General features: G+C 37.8%; 1 protein-coding gene across 1 annotated transcript in view; it reads right to left on the bottom strand.

The window, feature by feature from the left end:
• Positions 1-17704, bottom strand: part of KIF4A (kinesin family member 4A) — a gene marked incomplete at its 3' end in the record, with an annotated part of 126179 nt that overhangs the window by 98904 nt on the left and 9571 nt on the right. The window lies entirely within an intron of this gene.

Below are 17704 nucleotides of genomic sequence, written 5' to 3'. Positions count from 1 at the left end.
TTAATAAACTATATACATGATTTATGCAATTTTCTGTAGGTATGCTGTATCTCACCAAAAAAATGTATGAGTGAATCACATGTGTTGCTAAGCAGTGTAAACATTTTTGAGGAGCTTAACTCTAAAGGGAAGCAGATAGGGTAGCAGTTACAGGAGAATTCAGGATTGAAGGAATTTGTGTACATGTTCACCAAAATGCAGGTACAAGAATATTCATAGCAGCACTATTCATAATAGCTCCAACCTGGAAATTACCCAAATGCCCATGCAACAGTACAAAGAATAAATAAACTGTGGTATATTCACCAATGGAATATGTATAGTAATGAAAATGAATGAACTACAACTACATGCAATAATATGGATGAATCTCACAAGCATAATGTTGAGTTAGGGTTACTAGATTTAGCAAGAGAAAAAAAATACAGGGCATCTAGTTAAATTTGAATTTCAGATAAATGATGAATCATTTTTAATATATATATATGCTCCATGCAAAAGGATTCAGATTTAACTGGACATCCTGTATTTTCTTTGGCAACCTTACACTGGATGAAAGAAGTCAGACACAAAGGTTACCCTCTGGGGAAGATAGAGACTGGAAGTGGGCACGGTGGTAATTCTGGGATGCTTGTAATATTGTTTCTTGATCTGGGTGCTAGTTAGATGGGTATATTCACGTTGTGAACATTCACCAAACTGTATAATTATGATTTGGGCAACTTTCTATATGTATATTATTCTTCAAATGAATAATCTATCTGTTATCCATCTGTAATCTATTTATAATCTACCTGGCAGTGATCTGAACATGTTTTATATTCAAAGTCACAACAAAAAGTAGGGATAAACTTAACAAGAAATGTACAGCACCCAAACTGACTAAAGGGAGAGAAATGCCTTGAATGGGTAATTTAATCCAGAATATAAATGGTCTATAAATATAAAAGTATATTCAATTCACTAATAACTACAGAAATGAAAATGAGATACCACTTTTCACTTATCAAATTGGTAATAATAGTAGAAAAGTGAAAAAACTTTAGAAAAATGAATAATCTCATCCCTTCATGGGGATTTTAAAAATGTAGAGGGATTTTAGGAAGACGGTAGGTTAAAGACATCCCAGATCCCCTCTATTCCCAAGTCTGATCCATCTACTCTGTTCTTGAGCCAAGTAGGTACTGCAGTCAGCCAAGAGAATGAGCTCACAGGATGGGTCTGAGACCTGAGAATAAGGGGTGATGCAGGGTTTTTCATCTCTGGAACAGATGAGAGCTCTGGGCTACTGGCCTGGGGTCTGATATAGGACAGCCAAAGTGCAAGGATGGGAACACAGTTCCTGGTGAAGACTTGGCCTGCAGGACTCTATGAACTCCTAGGGGACAGGTGATATTACCTATGTGAGTATGCCAGGTTTTCCTGGATCTGAAAATGCTGAGAAGAAACTGAAGAGTTGGATTGGGTCCTCCCCACCTTGAGACAAGGACAGCACCAGGGAACAAGAGTATAGAGAGGCCCCTCTTGATGCCTCCCAAGAGTGTGACAAGCTGACTGACAACATGCCTGCTGCTACAGTCCTGGCTCATGGGCAGAAATCACTGTGGCTTTTCCACTCAACATAGCTGCTACAATGTAAGGCACCCCAGCATTAGACGAGCCCCAATGAGCAAAGGAAAATAACAATACACATAAGGAGACCCAGAAACCAATAAAAGAAACAAGCAGAATGCTTAGAATAGGCCTTTTATAAAACAGAGTTGCTGAAAGGAAGCAGACAACTTAGCTTAAAAAAGATCTGTCAAGGAGATTAAAGTACAGCTTTACTTTCTGGAACTAAAAGAATTAGATACCATTTACCAAAACCAGTAGCTATTATCATTCCAAATATTAAAACACTAAAACTATTCCAATTAAAATCAGAAACTAGATTCCTCCCAAGGAAAGCAACTTTACAAGCGCAGGATGTGTCCTTCATCATGTTTCTTGCTAATAAACAAAAAATAAGAGAATTAAATAACAGGAACAAATATTGGCAAAGAGATAATTTTCGTTTTACTGATATGACTTTATACTAAGAAAATTTAAGACTTTAGTTAAAAAAAAAGCTTAGAACAGAGCTATATGGATCAAGATGGATGAATCTCACAAACATAACACTGAGGAAAAAATCAGTGATGAAAAAACAAATACATTATGAAACCACTTATGAAAAGTTTGGAAACAGGCAAAATACCTCTACATATCATTAAGGGATACAAGAATAAGGAAATTAATGGAAAAGATAAACACCACATTCAGAATGGTAGTTACTTTCACACCTCAATCTGATGCAACCTGCCCTGATTCCTTCACCAAAAACCTCAGTGGACAAATCCGTTTCTTTTCAGGCCTCATCTTATGTAACCACTCTGAAACATTTGACACAGGTAACAATCCCTTCGTTCTAGAAACTCTTATTTCGTTTTTTTAGCTACTACTATCCTGTGTCCCTTGAACCTCTTTAATTGGCTCCTTTACTCTTGACTCTTAAATATTAGTGCTCCTCATTAATATTTAGTGTTGGCTCTCTCAATATCTAGTCTTTCTCTACAAAACTCTCTCTGGGCAACCTCACCCATAGATTCCAAATATTTATCTCCAGCCCAGACTTTGCTTTTAAGTTCTAGTTCTGAATTTCCCCTTTCTTCCTGGACTTTTCTAATATGCATTCCAAATCTGACACATCCAAAATCAAACTCCTTATCTTTCTCTCTGCTGTCTGCTTCCTATATACCTGTGTCTTGCTTTCTCACTGGCTTCCCTTTCAGCTAAAGGCATCTCCCACTTGATCTAAGACTCAATTATGATTTTGTCATAAACTTCTTTGCCTCATAAATCAAATCTGACACTTGAGTACACCTCCTTCCTCCACCCCCCGTAATGCAATATGCAACAAAATTCTGATGAGCCATATCCACCCACTGAAAATATCCTAGAGGGGCTAGCAACCTTCTTAGCTCTTGATAGGTAGAAAATGATTCCCTCTAACAGTGGGGGGCTTGGCTTTGGGAATGATATTTTGTTAGCTAAAGAAAACTTAATTCCGCTGGTACAAGTCACATTCCCACAAGCCTTTTCCACCCTCAAAAATCTACCTCAAATGATGACAATCACCCTAGCAAGCTCCTAGGTGGTCTTAGTTCATCTGAGCTTGTTTATAAATATCAGTAGGGCCCCTATATTCCTTATTAACCACCACTCAGAGCAAGTGAAACCACAGAAGATGGAATTAATAATTATTAAGAGGGTAATATATACTAGGAATTATGTTACATTTTTTTACAATATGAGTTCACTTAATCCTCACATCTTTGTGGGGGTATATATTCAAATCCTATTATACAAATGAGGAAATTGAAGCTCTGAAGTTAAAAAAAAAAGGAACCTGGAATGTAGGGGCAAAACTCTCTAATGAAATTGAGTTAAATTCCTTTGAGAGCTCTTAAAAGTCTTTGAAGATGCTGCCAAGTGAGAAAGCTGGCAGCCACTTTTTTTTTTTTTTTTACTGTATGATATCATTTATAGGTGGACATAAAAAAAAACTGAACTCACAGAAACAGCAGAAAAGTGGTTGCCAGGGGCTTGGGGATGGAGGAAACAAGAAAATGTTGGTAAAAAGGTACAAATTTTCAGTTATAAGATTAATAATGTCTGAGAATCTAATGTATAGCATGGTGACTAAAATTGATTATACTGTATTGTATAATTGTACCAAGAGTACAACTTAAATGTAGATACTCTCACCAAAAAAAGTGATCAATGTGTTAATTAACTCAAGGGGGGTAATCCTTCCACAATGTATAAATATATCAAATTATCACATTGTACACTTTAATATCTTGCAATTTTATTTGTCAATTAAACCTCAATAAAGCTGAAAAATAAGGGTAATTATTATTATTATTATTTTTGCGGTACGCGGGCCTCTCACTGTTGTAGCCTCTCCCGTTGCGGAGCACAGGCTCCGGACGCGCAGGCTCAGCGGCCATGGCTCACGGGCCCAGCCGCTCCGCAGCATGTGGGATCCTCCCGGACCGGGGCACGAACCCATGTCCCCTGCATCGGCGGGCGGACTCCCAACGACTGCGCCATCAGGGAAGCCCAAGGGTAATTATTTTGATAATCCAGACATTATATAAGGCACCTACTAAGTTCCTGCAATTGATTAGGCTGGAGAACACAGATATGAAAAATAGTGAGGCAGTAGAATTGGGGGAACTTTTTCACAAGTTCACACTTGTTCAAGCACAGAGAGATCTGAAATGATTTTAGATTTCAAGCTTTTGTAATTAAGTCCAAACACACAAGGTGGTGCAATATATTAAATAGATATTTAGAAAAAGGGTAAGTTGTGACAAAGCGAGAGAGTGGCATGGACATGTATACACTACCAGACGTAAAATAGATAGCTAGTGGGAAGCAGCTGCATAGCACAGGGAGATCAGCTCGGTGCTTTGTGACCACCTAGAGGGGTGGGATAGGGAAGGTGGGAGGAAGGGAGACGCAAGAGGGAAGAGATATGGGAACATGTGTGTGTGTATGGCTGATTCACTTTGTTATAAAGCAGAAACTGGCACACCATTGTAGAGTAATTATACTCCAATAAAGATTAAAAAAAAAGAAAAAGAAACTTTGGAGAACTGGTAATGTGTTCAGTTTTAAACATTCTGAACTAGTGAGAAAACTAGTTTAAAAGGAAAGTTTCATTATGGTTAAGAAGTTCAGAGAAGCAGTTAAGGCAGGAGATTTAGGTATATTGTTTATCACCATACATAGAATTATAATACAGAAATTAGTTTAAAATTCTGAGAGTGGATAAGAAAGATAAGATGTAAGATTAGATTGAAAAGTTTTGTGTGGTATCCCACAGGGACCGATAATTAATTGTTCAAGTCAGTTACATTAACTCCAATCAGCAAATATATTATGCAGCCATTCTGTGCCAGGTACCATTCTAAGTTTTGAGGATACAATGGTAAAAAATATAAACTCACTGCCTTTCCTCTAAGAACCTATAGAATTCTTTGAGAACAGATCTTTATATCCATGATTAATAGTTTCCTATTACCTAGAACATATAATTTCAACTCCTACTTTTGGCATTTAATTATCTAAATGACTTGAATGAACCATTATTTACTGCTAATAGGCACATATACTTTTTGTTTACTCAGTGTAGTTTGACCCTTCTTCTGGAAACAGCACGTTTTACTTAAAATTATTCTCTCCCCAACCCTCAATCTATGGGTTTACTTGGAGAGAGGGTGGAGTATTTGACCCCACCTGTAGTTCAGAGTGGGCATGTGACTGAAAGCCAGCCCATCTGAGCCTTTTATGTCAAAGACCACAGTTCAGAAGGGGACAACTGGCCCTAATCACACCATCCAGACCTGAAGAGACTTCTGGAGAAGGATGGTAATGTTGGAGGAGGTCATGGTGTAATGGGGAAGAACAAATCTGATTCCATAAGGGATCTGTTTCTTTTACTTTAACCTTTGTATTCTATTGCTTTTGCTACAAGTTAAGAATGTTGCTTATAGCCTGAAATATACAGGATAGTCCATTCTCAAGGCTCTGCCCTTTAAAGATGGAACACTTTTCCATTCATATAGAGATAAAATGTTGCAGAACAGAGAATACCATTTGTCTTATTGGAGGTTTATAGGAACACTGTGACCAGACCTACTTAGACAGCTACAAGATCAATGGATTCTGGCACCAAGAAGTTTGTAGCAACAACCATACACACGCACTCCTTTTCGTATAAGAGAAGCTTGAATTCTAACTCTGGGAAGATGGTTCTTTGGGATACTAGTCCACCATCTTCTTGATCTGCTGGCTTTCCGAATAAAGTCACTATTCTTTGCCCCAACAATGCATCTCTTTATTTATTGGCCTGTTGTGCAGCGAGCAGTTCACGCTTGGACTCAGTAATACTGGAGAGGATATTACCATAGATTGACCCATGAAATGGACCTGGGCATCTGGGGGCTCCTCATCCCCTTCCCTGTCCTTGGAACTTATGTGCTGTCCACCATTCCCACAGCTAGAGCCATTTTCAAGAATGAAGCCTTGAGAGAGTAAGGTCGTATTGAGACCATATGGACAGTGTACATGACTAAACTCAGTTAAGCCTCTATATAAACTTTAAGATTCTGGTAGGCAGGTGTGGAGATCCACTTGTCTTGCAGCTGCCCAACACAAGCCTCATGTTAAGTTCCCTTGCTTATTAAATCTGCCACCTACCAATCTGGAATGGCCCAGCAGCCACTTCTGAATCTATCACTGGTGGATCAGAAATGGCAAAATCCTTGAGACTGAAAGCAGATGAATTGGACTAACAGAAGAAAAAATATACAGGAGAGAACTGCTATGAAAAGGTGGCACCAACTCTAAGGGTAGTGTAGACTTGAAGGTAGTGGATCTAGCAAACAAGAGGGAGCCTTGGGATAACAATCAAGGTAATTGGTTGTAGTACCAGAGTAGGAGTAGGCCATTGGGCTAGTAGCCAATGATATGTCAGGAATAAGTCCAAACACAAACATAAAAACATGTAGAATAAAACCTTCTGTTAAAAGAGAACACCCAATTGGGCATAAATGAATGAATGAACTCAAGATACATGGTTTCAATTAAGGGATACAAAAAGACATACCAAGCAAGGGCTAACAAAGAGAAAGTAGGTGAAGAAATATTAATCAGATACAATAGATATAATCATCTAAGAAGATATATGCCATGACACTTTATGCAGCCAGCAACATAGCTTAAAAATATATAATACAGGGGGCTTCCCTGGCAGCGCAGTGGTTGAGAGTCCACCTGCTGATGCAGGGGACACAGGTTCATGCCCCAGTCCAGGAAGATCCCACATGCTGCGGAGCGGCTAGGCCCGTGAGCCATGGCCGCTGAGCCTGCGTGTCCAGAGCCTGTGCTCCGCAACGGGAGAGGCTACAACAGTGAGAGGCCCGCGTACCGGAAAAAAATATATATATATATATGTGTATATATATATATATATATATATACACATATATACATATATATATATATTATATATATATAAAATACATAAACAAAGAAATACAAGGAGAAACTGATAAATCCTTGGTCATAATGTAAGAAAATAGCATATTAAGTAAATAACAAGACAGGACATGGAGACTCTGAATAATACAATTAATGAGTTTATCTAATAGTTATACATAGAACTATATACCTAGCAGAAAACACCCTCTTTTCAAATATACATGGAATATTAACAAAGCTCAAACAAGAGTCAGACAAAATTTCAAAAAACAGAAATCACACACATTCATTGATCTTAATGCAATAAATCAGAAATTAACAACAAAAGAATACACAGAGACACCTTCTACCTAACTCTTAGGTTAAAGAGGAAATTAAAAAGGAAATCTCCTATTTAAAAATGAACAGTTAGAGTACTATTTCTCAAAATTATATGATTATATCCAAGTGGTACTTAGAGGAAAATGTATAGTTTTAAATAGATCTTTTGGGACTTCCCTGGTGGCGTAGTGGTTAAGAACCCGCCTGCCCATGCAGGGGACACGGGTTCGATCCCTGGTCTGGGAAGATCCCACATGCCGTGTAGCAACTAAGCCCGTGTGCCACAACTACTGTGCCTGTGCTCTAGAGCCCACGTGCTGCAACTACAGAAGCCCGTGTGCCTAGAGCCCGTGCTCTGCAACAAGAGAAGCCACCGCAATGAGAAGTCTGCGCACCGCAACGAAGAGTAGCCCCCGCTCACCACAACTAGAGAAAGCCTGCACACAGCAACGAAGACCAGACGCAGTCAAAAATAAATTAAAAAAAATATATATATATATATAAAACTTGGCAAAATCTTCGAACCAAAACAAGGAGAGCATACATACAAAAAAAAGTTATAGGTTACTCTCTCATAGGAACAGATATATAAATGCCCTAAATTGGAAACTAGTATGTGAATCCTGCAATGTACAAAAAGAGTAATTTATCATGATCAACTGGGGATGATTCAATGACAGAAAATTTATTTTTACAATTTATTCTATCAATAGGTTGAAAAAAAGAAAAACTACATGTTCATTAATGCCCAATCAATGATAAAATTCAATAATCATTTCTTATTTTAAATATATATAATTCTTAGCAAACTAGGACTAAAACTAGGACTTCCTTAACTTGATAAAGGCTATCTGCCAGTAGATTAAGGTGAAACACTAGCAATGTTCTGGTTAGAGCAAAAAAAAGAAAAAAAGAGATGAGAATGGTTACTATCATTGGTACTATTCAAGCTTACACTGGAAAAGATATGAAAAGAAATAAGATATAAATGTTGGAAAGGAAGAGGCCAAAGTATGTACTTGAAAATAATGTGAATACCTACCTAGGAAATCCAAGAAACACAACTGACAAATTATGGGAAACTAAGAATGCAATTCAGCCATGTGGTTGGATATAAGATGGAAATTTGAAAATTAATACTTTTCTTAAACAGGATTAGAAAATAAAAATAGAAAACGAGGTATTCAAAATAGCAACAAAAACTATAATATTCCAGAATAGGCCTACCAGGATATGTGGTGTAAGAATTACATTAAGAAAACTACAAAGCTTACTGAAAGACATAAAAGAAGACTTGAATAAATGTGGAGAGATCATGCTCATGGATGGGTAGGCTCAGTTATACTTAATCTATAAGCTGAATTTAAGTTCTCAATAAAAATCCCAAAAAGATTTTTCATAGAACCTGACAACTTGATTCTAAAATTCACCTGGACAAGAAAATAACCAAAACAGTTCTGATAAAAGAAAAGTGAGGTGAAACTTGCCCTCCCAGAGATTAATATATACTGTGATGAACTGTATTTATTAAAAGGTTTGGGACTTCCCTGGTGGCGCAGTGGTTAAGAATCCGCCTGCCAATGCAGGGGACACGGGTTCGAGCCCTGGTCCGGAAAGATCCCACATGCCGCGGAGCAACTAAGCCCGTGCGCCACAACTACTGAGCCTGCACTCTAGAGCCCGTGAGCCACAACTACTGAAGCCCGTGCACCTAGAACCCGCGCTCCACAACAAGAGAAGCCACCACCGTGAGAAGCCCGTGCACCGCAACGAAGAGTAGCCCCCACTCGCAGCAACTAGAGAAAGCCCTCACGCAGCAACAAAGACCCAACGCAGCCAAAGATAAATAAATAAATAATTTTAAAAAATAATAATAAAAAATAGGGCTCCCCTGGTGGTGCAGTGGTTGAGAGTCCGCCTGCCAATGCAGGGGACATGGGTTCGAGCCCTGGCCGGGAAGATCCCACATGCCGCAGAGCAACTGGGCCCGCGTGCCACAACTGCTGAGCCTGCGCTCTAGAGCCCGTGAGCCACAACTACTGAAGCCCGCACGCCTAGAGCCCGTGCTCCACAACAGGGGAAGCCACAGCAATGAGCAGCCCATGCACCACAATGAAGAGTGGCTCCCGCTCGCCGCAACTAGAGAAAGCCCGCGCGCAGCAACGAAGACCCAACGCAGCCAAATATAAATAAATAAATAAAATTTATTAAAATAATAATAATAATAAATAAAAGGTTTAAGAATAAACAAATTCACTAATAGGGCAGAATAGTGTCCAGAAATAGACACACACACATATGGTCAACTCAATACACCAATATACTAAGGCAGTTCAGTAGGTAAAGGACCTTCTTTTTAATAAATGGTGCTAGAAGGGCTGGATATTCATGGGGGGGTGGAGGATGATCTTCAACCCCTATCTCATTTTATAACCAAAAACTAATTCAGGATAGATTACACAACTAATGTAAAAGTTAAAACTATAAAGCTTCAAGTAGAAAACATAGGAAATTATCGTCATCACTTTGGGTATGCAAAGGTTTCTTGGACAGGATACCAACAGCTCTAAGCATTAGAGAAAAAAAACGATAAACTGAACTTCATCAAAATTAAAATTTTTGTGCAAATCAAAACTACAATAAGATACCACCTCACACTGGTCAGAAAGGCCATCATTAAAAAGTCTATAAATAACAAATGCTGGAGAGGGTGTGGAGAAAAGGGAACTCTCCTACACTATTGGTACAAATGTAAGTTGGTGCAGCCACTATGGAAAACAGTATGGAGGTTCCTCAAAAAACTAAAAATAGAGTTGCCATATGATCCAACAATCCCACTCCCGGGCATATATCCAGACAAAACTATAATTCAAAAAGATACATGCACCCCTATGTCCATAGCAGCACTATTCACAATAGCCAAGACATGGAAACAACCTAAACGTCCATCGACAGATGAATGGATAAAGAAGATGTGGTACATATATACAACTGAATACTACTCAATCATAAAAAAGAATGAAATAATGCCATTTGCAGCAACATGGATGAGCCTAGAGATTATCATACTAAGAGAAGTCAGAAAGAGAAAGACAAATAACCATATGATATCACTTATATGTGGAATCTAAAATATGACACAAATGAACATACCTATGAAAGAGAAACAGACTCACAAACATAGAGAACAGACTTGTGGTTGCCAAGGGGGAGGAGGGAGTAGGGGAGGGAAGGATTGGGAGTTTGGGATTAGTAGATGTAAAGTATTATATTAAACAACAAGGTCCTACTGTATAGCACACTATAGTCAATACCCTATGATAAACCATAATGGAAAAGAATATGAAAAAGAATATATATATGTATAAACTGAGTCAGTTTGCTGTACAGTAAAAATTAACACAACACTGTAAATCAACTATACTTAAATAAAATTTTTTTAAAAAGCTGTGATGGGGAATTCCCTGGCGGTCCAGTAGGTAGGACTCAGTGCTTTCACTGCCGTGGCCCAGGTTCAGTCCTTGGTCTGGGAACTAAGATCCCACAAGCTGCGTGGTGCAGCAAAACAAAACAAAAACAAACAACAGAAAACTATAATGAGATGTATTTGATGCCCACTAGAATTTCTAAGACATCTTTATTTATGAAGCTGTGATAAGATGGAACTTTCAATAACATTGCTGGAGCATAAAACAGTACAAACCATATTACAGAATTGTTAGGCACTTTCTTATAAAATTAAGCATATATCTACCTCTTCCACTCCTAGGTAATTACCCAGGAGAAATGAAAATGTATGTTAACAAAAAGACCTGTACACGAATGTTCAGGGCAGCCTTATTCATAATAGCTAAAAACTGGAAATAACCCTAATTTCCATCAATAGGAAAACTGAAGAACAAATAGTGGTATAATCATATAATGGAATACTACTCAGCAGTACAAAGGAACACATTATTAATCAAAGCAAGAACATGAAAAAAATCTGCCCAAAAAATCTTAAGTTGAGCAAAAGAAGCCAGACACATGAAAAAATTATGAGATTCCATTTCTATGAAGTCTAAGAACATGTAAAATTAATCTATGGTGATAGGAGTCAGGAAGTGGTTGCTTAAAGTGGAATATGGGAAGGGTGGATTGACTGGAAAAAACACAAGAGAACTTTCTAGGGGAGATGGAAATGTTTTTTATCACGTTTTCATTGGTATTTACATGAGGGCATATAACTATCAAAACTCAAGAAATTGAGCATTTAAAATATGGGCATTTTATTGCGTATAAACTTTACCTCAAGAAAAAAGTATATAGGAAGAAATACACACATAAGACATGAATCGAAAGATTAAAAAAGTTAAAAAATGAGACTAAGAAAAATATATGCAACAAGGGATTAATATCTAGAATACAGAAACAGCTCCTGAAGTCAACAGGAAAAATAACAAGAAAAACAAGAAAAAGTCAACCTGAAAGAAAAAAAACCAAAACAAAGGGTATGAGCAGGGAATTCACAGAAATGGAAAGAGAAATGGCCAGTAACATAAAAAGATGCTTAATTTCATAAGTAATTGGGGAAATACAAGTTCTATAAAAATAACATGCAATGTTCAAGATAGGGGAAAATAAAAAAGGTCAATAATATCCAATATTGTCAACGGTACAGTGAAACATAGTCTCATATATTGTAGGTATGTGCATACTGGGACAGACATTTTAGAGGACAATATTTAGCAGTATTTAAAAATCTGAAATGTGTACACCCTTCAAACTAGCAATTTCTCTTCCATGTATATAATCTAGAGAATACTCTCACTTGTATATCACATACAAGGCTATTGACTGAGGCATCATTTTGCAATAGCCAGGAACTGAACAACCTAAATGTCAGTCAAAACAAGAATAAACAAACAAGGTAGACTTTGTATACTGTGGAATCCTAGATAGCAGTTGTAAAAATGAGATAGACTTATATACTAATACAAAAAGATTTCAAACATATATTGCTGAGATAAAAGCAAGCTGAAAAACAATATATGCAGTATGATAGCATCTATCTTTAAAAACAACAGGAAAGGGCTTCCCTGGTGGCGCAGTGGTTGAGAGTCCGCCTGCCGATGCAGGGGACACGGGTTCGTGCCCTGGTGTGGGAAGATCCCACATGCCGCGGAGCGGCTGGGCCCGTGAGCCACGGCCGCTGAGCCTGCACGTCCGGAGCCTGTGCTCCGCAACAGGAGAGGCCACGACAGTGAGAGGCCCGCGTACCGCAAAAAACAAAAACAAACAAACAAAAAACAGGAAACACCAATAAAAATATATACACAGAAAAACATCTTGAATGTTACCCACCAGGCAGGTAAAAGTAGTTACCTCTAGATTAGGATTAGGTGGTAAATCAAGGGGGATTTTATCTTCATCCATATTGCTTATGTTTGTATACCAGGAATTGATTCATGTACTACTTGTGTAATTAAAAGGAAATAAATTGATTTAGCAATGCCAAAATTTTAAAAGGCATATAACAAATGTATTACTAAATGTGTGTGTGTGTGTGTGTATACACACATATATATATATATATATATATATATATATATATATATACACACACACGTATATAGAAAAATATCTGGTGATGATACACACCCAACTTAATAGCCATGGTCAAACAAGAGCCTGGCTGAAAACTTAAAAGGAAGATCTGGGGAGTGAAATGTCCACTGGGGACTTTATTTTATTTTTTTAATATATTTTTAAAAAATAAATAAATTATTTATTTATTTTTGGCTGTGTTGGGTTTTTGTTGCTGTGTGCGGGCTTTCTCTAGTTGCAGCAAGTAGGGGCCACTCTTCGTTGTAGTGCACGGGCTTTTCATTGTGGTGGCTTCTCTTGTTGCAGAGCACGGGCTCTAGGCACTCGGGCTTCAGTAGTTGTGGCACACGGGCTTAGTTGCTCCGCAGCATGTGGGATCTTCCCAGACCAAGGTTCGAACCCATGTCCCCTGCACTGGCAGGCGGATTCTTAACCACTGCACCACCAGGGTAGTCCCTCCACTGGGAACTTTACTTTATTTAATTTATTTTTTAACATCTTTATTGGCGTATAATTGCTTTACATTGTTGTATTAGTTGCTGCTCTATAACAAAGTGAATCAGCTCTACGTAAACATATATCCCCATATCCCCTCCCTCTTGCGTCTCCCTCCCACCGTCCCTATCCCACCTCTAGTCCACTGGGGACTTTAAAAAGCTCTGATATATTGCTGGAGAAAGCCATGTGCATGCTCAGGAAAGACCTAAAAATGTCAGTAAAGACCTAAAAGGCCCTCATCTTGTACCCTCTGGCTGACTTTGAGACCCTGCTCAAGAAGTAGAGACTAAGAGTTGTAAAGAACCTTAGCATTTAAGGTAAGCCGCAACACAAACTCAGAGCCCTAGGCAAATGCTGGAAGAGTTATAGGTTAAAGGCATTTAAGGAAATGAGACCAATCACTAGCTAACTACTAAAGTAACTGAGCAGACACTTCTGTGACCACAAACTATAGGGAGTTGTAGAATTAGTCCAGTAAAGTCATTAAAGGTATAAAAACAGTAAGTTAGATTTATTTTAGGAATACAAGATGGCTTAGCATCCAAAAAGCAATTAATGCAATATACCAACAGAAGAACCAAAATAACGTGATCATGTCAATAGATGATGAAAAAACATTTGACAAATTCATGATAAAAACACTCAATGAACTAGGTATAGAAGGGAATTTCCTCAACCTGGTAGGGGCATCTGTGAAAAACCCCCAGCTAACATCATACCTAATAGTAAAAGACTGAATGCTTTTCCCCTAAGATCAGGAACAAGACAACAATATCCACTCATGCCACTTCTATTCAACATTGTACTGGAGGTTCTAGCCAGGACAGTTAAACAAGAAAAGGAAATAAAGGTATCCAGATCAGAAAGGAAGAAGTAAAACCATCTCTGTTCACAGACGACATGATTTTGTAAACAGAAATCCTGAAGAATCCATCAAAAAAACTATTAGAAATAACAAGCTCAGCAAGCTTGCAGGCACAAGATCAATATACAAAGCTCAATAAATAATTTGAAAATGAAATTAAGTAAAAACAATTTCATTTACAAAAGCATTGAAAAGAATAAAATATTTAGGAGTAAATTTAACAAAAGTGTAAAACTTGTACTCTGAAAATTAAAAAAAATTTCTATTGAAAGATATTAAAGAAGACCTAAATAAATGGAAAGACATCTGATGTTTATGAACTGAAGGACTTGAAAGAACTGAAAGATGCGAACACTCCCTAAATTGATCTACAGATTCAACACAATCCCTGTGAAAATCCCAGCTGGCTTCTTTGCAGAATATGACAAGCTGACCCTAACATTCATATGAAAATGCAAAGGACCCAAAACAGCCAAAACAATCTTGAAAAAGAACAAAGCTGGAGCCCTCACACTTCCCCATTTCAAAATTTATTACAAAGCTACAGTAATGAGGACAGTGTAGTAATGGCATAAGGATACACATATAGATCAATGGAATAGAACTGAGAGTCCAATTGCTTCTTGACAAGGATGCCAAGACAATTCAATGGGTAAAGAATAGTCTTTTCAAAAAATGATGCTGGGATAACTGAATAGCTACATGCAAAAGATTAAAGTTTGGACTGCCACTTTACACTATATACAAAAATTAACTCGAAATGGATCTCCGACCTATATTTAACATTGAAAACTATAAAACTCTTAGAAGAAAACAGAGACGTAAATCTTTGTGACCTTGGATTAGGCAATGATTTTTTAGATATGATGCCAAACACCAAGCAACAAGAGAAAAAACAGATGAATGGAATTCATCTAAAAATTTTAAATGTGTGCTTCAAAGGACATCTTCAATAAAGTGAAAAAGCAACCCAAAGAATGGAAGAAAACATTTGCGAAGCATAATATAACTGATATGGGGCTAGTATCCAGAATGTGTAAAGAACACACACAACTCAACAATAAGAAGATAAATAACCCAATTTAAAAAATGGGCAATGAATCTGAATGGACATTTTTCCAAAGATGATACACGAATTGCCAAGAAGCGCATGAAACATTATTAGCCGTCAGGGAAATGCAAACCAAAACCACAACGAGGTACCACTTCATACTCACTAGGATGGCTATAATTAAAGACATAATAAAACTAAGAATATGGAGAAATTACAATCCTTTATATATTGTTGGTAAGAAGGTAGAATAGGTACAGTTGCTATGAAAAACAGTCTGACAGTTCTTCAAAAAGTTAAACATAGAGTTATCATTTGACTGAGCAATTCCACTTAGGTATATACCCAAGAGAAATAAAAACACACATCCACACGGAAACTTGTACATCAGTGCTCATAGCAGCATTACTAATAAAAACCAAAAGTGGAAACAACCCAAATGTCCATCAACAAATGAATGGATAAATAAAAACTCAATATATTCATGTAGTGGAATATTGTTTGGCAATAAAAAGGAATGAAGTACTGATACATGTTACAACATGGATGAACCTTGAAAAGATGTTAAATGAAAGAATCCAGTCACAAAAGATCACATATTGTATGATTACATTTATATGAAATGTCCAGAATAGGCAAATCCATAAAGATAGAAGGATTAGTCACTGCCTGGAGGTGGGGTGGTGGGGGGTGGACAATGGAAAAAAATGAGTGACTGCTAATGGGTATAGGTTTCTTTTGGGGGTGATGAAAATATTCTAAAATTTATTGTGGTGATAGTTGTACAACTTTGTGAATATACTAAAAAATCACTGAATTGTACACATTAAAAAAGTGGGTTTTATGGTATATTAATTACATATTAATTTTTTTTAAAAGAAATTTAAACAGCTACCATATGACCCACGTATAACACTCCTAGGTTATACCTAAAGAGAAATTAAAACATTTGTCCACACAAAAACTTATATATAGATGTTCACAGAGCAATATTCAAAATAGTCAAATTGGATACAACTGATGAATGGGCAAACAAAATGTTGTATATCTGGGGCTTCCCTGGTGGCACAGTGGTTGAGAGTCCGCCTGCCGATGCAGGGGACACGGGTTCGTGCCCCGGTCCGGGAGGATCCCGCGTGCTGCGGAGCAGCTGGACCCGTGAGCCACGGCCGCTGAGCCTGCGCGTCCGGAGCCTGTGCTCCGCAACGGGAGAGGCCACAGCAGTGAGAGGCCTGCGTACCGCAAAAAACAAACAAACAAAAATGTTGTATATCTGTACAATGGAATATGATTTAGCAATAAAATGAAGTGATGATATACACTGCAACATGGATGATCCTTGAAAACCTTATGTTAAGTGAAATAAGACAGTCACAAAAGACCATAAATTATATGATTCCATTTGTATGAAATATAGGTTAGTGGTTGCCTAGGGCTAGAAAATGGGGTTGGGATGGGGAGTGACTGCTAATGGGTATGAGTTTCTTTTTGGAGGTGATGAAAATGTTCTAAAATTAGATTGTGGTGATGGTTGCACAACTCTGAATATACAAAAGTCCACTGAAATGTACAGTTTAAACAGGTGAATTTTATGGCATGTGAATTATATCTCAATAAAGCTGTTAAAAAAAACTCAGAGGGCTTCCCTGGTGGCGCAGTGGTTAAGAATCCGCCTGCCAATGCAGGAGACACGGGTTCGAGCCCTGGTCTGGGAAGAGCCCACATGCGGCAGAGCAACTAAGCCCGTGTGCCACAACTACTGAGCCTGAGTGCCTAGAGCCGTGCTCCACAACAAGAGAAGTCACTGCAATGAGAAGCCTGCGCACCACCACGAAGAGTAGCCCCTGCTTGTTGCAACTAGAGAAAGCCTGCGTGCAGCAACAAAGACCCAACACAGCCAAAAATAAATAAATTAAATAAATAAATTTAAAAAACAAAAAATAAAAAACCTCAGACTGTACACCTAAAAAAAGATAGAGGAGGCAAAAGAACCTTTAAAAATAGTCTTAAGAAGGATAAATCTCAAAGTTCAAACATAGAACAAAAAGGGCACTTTTAAATACATTCAGAACAAAAAGCTGAATGAGGAAGAAATAGGTCTCTGCCCTGTGCCAGCAGTATAATAATGATAAATGACAAAGAGGTAAAATTCCTCAATTACTATTTCTGCTTCTGCCTTCTCAGTTCCCAAGAGGGAACTGAAGCCCAATATGAGTAAAGAATCATTGTAGTAAGGTAGTAAGCAAGAACTCAGCTACTTTAATAAGAGTTCAAATGTCTTGGACCAGATGAATTATAGCTGAGGGAACTGA

This window comes from Stenella coeruleoalba (assembly GCF_951394435.1).
Source record: "Stenella coeruleoalba genome assembly, chromosome: X".
Taxonomy (NCBI): Eukaryota; Metazoa; Chordata; class Mammalia; order Artiodactyla; family Delphinidae; genus Stenella; species Stenella coeruleoalba.
Note: the sequence above shows the minus strand (reverse complement) of the source record. Positions and strands in the feature narration are given on the sequence as shown.